The 2,212-nt window shown below is 39.0% G+C and overlaps 1 pseudogene; it reads right to left on the reverse strand.

Moving 5' to 3' along the window:
- Positions 1-648: 648 nt before the first annotated feature.
- Positions 649-1,460, reverse strand: LOC130956873 (receptor-like protein 44; annotated as a pseudogene).
- Between the last annotated feature and the right edge of the window lie 752 nt (positions 1,461-2,212).

Here is a 2,212-nt window from a genome sequence, read left to right on the forward strand (position 1 = left end):
TTTTACAAGCATAATTAAAAAAATAAAATATTTTTATCTTTAAAATTTGATGATTAAAACTAAGTATATATATAATTTTTTGTCAATAACTAATAATACTTTTAAAAAATAAAATAAAAATCATAGAAATCAAATACAAAAGTCATTTGTTATTTTCAAAAAAATATTTTTTAAATATTTTTTTAGATATTTTTATAGCATTTTTTAATTATTAAAAAATATTTTTATCGATAATAAAATTTAAGTGTATTTTTGTTAACGACAAAATTATTCGAATTTATCTTAAATGAAGTCTAGGACCTAATACAAAATTTCTTTGTCAACTATATAAGCTACTAGTAACAGATAAATTTTTAGTTATATGTGCTATATATATAGGCCAATGCTATGGTACTAAAGACATTTTTTCTGAAAGACATTTTTTTCAGCGGAAAAACTACCATTTGTACCTATAAATTTTGCGAACACTGATAAAAGTACCCACCAAACAAAAAAACTAACGTTGTACCCATGAAAGATGGGTTCCATGTGACAATAGTACCCAAACCGTGATTTTTCGTTGACTTTTTAATAAAATTTTCAAATTACCCCTTCTATCTTCTTCCCCAAATTCCAAATTTCACAACCCTCATCCTTCGTCTTCCTCCTCTACTGCTGCCAGCTACCAGGCATAAACTGACTGATTTTGCCTTCATCCAGAGCCATCTTGTGCTCCGTGACTTTTAACCATATGCAAACCCCAGTGAAGCTAAGGACGAGGCTGGCAAGGCCACTCCTGAGCCCGATCCCAACAATGGCCAAAAAGACAGGCCGCTGGTCTTGATGGGTGGAAGAGGGTAGCCGTAGAGATCCTTGTTTCCCAAGAAGGAGGTAGCGTTAAAGCGGGGCAGAGTGCCGATCCGGTTGGACAAAAAAGGCGGTATGGGCCCGAAAAGCCTGTTATTAGAGACATCAAAGGTGGAGAGCCTGACGAGGAGGCCCAATTGCTGGAGAATGGGACCAGTGAGGAGGTTATCATGGAGGTCAATAACGTTGAGGTAGGCGCACATTGTGAGCTGTGGCGGGATCTGGCCTTGGAGTTGGTTAGAAGAGAGGTTGAGGACGGCGAGGTTGACGAGGGACTGGATGTCGGGAGGGAAGGGTCCGGTGAGGGCGTTGGAGGAGAGGTCGAGTGATTGGAGGTAGGTGTAGTTGGAGAGGAAGGGAGAGATGGTTCCTCTGAGAGAGAAGTTGTTAAGGGAGAGCCTCAAGATGCGGCCGTTGTTGCAGGTTGCCCCTTTCAAGTTGGATAGTAGTCGTTCCACAAGGTGGCTGGCAGCAGGAGGAAGATGAAGGATGAGGGTTGTAAAATTTGGAATTTGGGGAAGATGATAGAATGGGTAATTTGAAAATTTTATTAAAAAGTCAATGAAAAATCACGGTTTGGGTACTATTGTCACACGGCGGAACCCATCTTTCATGGGTACAACGTTAATTTTCTTGTTTGATGGGTACTTTTGTCAGTGTTTGCAAAATTTGTAATACCCGGTCTAACCGAAATTAATTAAATAATGAGTAAGTAGGAGCGAATATGGTTGGAAGATTTGGCAATTGGAATTTGATGATTTCAATATGATATTTGGATTCAGTGAATTTTTCCGAGTCGGAAGACATAGTTTTCTGCGTAAAAGTGCGCAGTAGAATTTTGACCGGCAGTACCAGCTGAGACCTGTCTGGTACTGCAGCTGAGAAAATTAATTATGAGTAAATAAGATTAAGAAATGAGGAATTATAATTAGGGGAGGTAGAAATATCTGAAGTGCGATTTAGAGCGCTAATCTTAAAGGTTTTGGTCCAAAATTGGGCCAACGGATAAAAATAAGTGAACTGGGCCTAAGTGGGCCCAAGACCCAACATATATAAACATTAGTTATGAGCATTTCAGCTCATTTTACCCTAAAAAGAAGGGTTGGGGCGCTGAATTAAGAAGAGAGAAGAGAAGAGAGAAAACCTAACTCTCTTTGATCTTCAAACCACCATAACTTGAGCTACGGAGCTTCGATTGACGAGCCGTTTGCGGCCACGCGTCGCTCTTCTCATCCTCTACAATTCTATCTAAGTTTTGTGGTGAGTATTCCATTCATTTCTGCCCAGTTTTCGAATTTCCCCACTGTTACACGTTTTTGGGAAGTTAGTGTTGAAATCTTGTGATTTTGGGTGTTTAGGGATACTC

Source organism: Arachis stenosperma, chromosome 10 (genome assembly GCF_014773155.1).
Source record: "Arachis stenosperma cultivar V10309 chromosome 10, arast.V10309.gnm1.PFL2, whole genome shotgun sequence".
Classification (NCBI taxonomy): domain Eukaryota; kingdom Viridiplantae; phylum Streptophyta; class Magnoliopsida; order Fabales; family Fabaceae; genus Arachis; species Arachis stenosperma.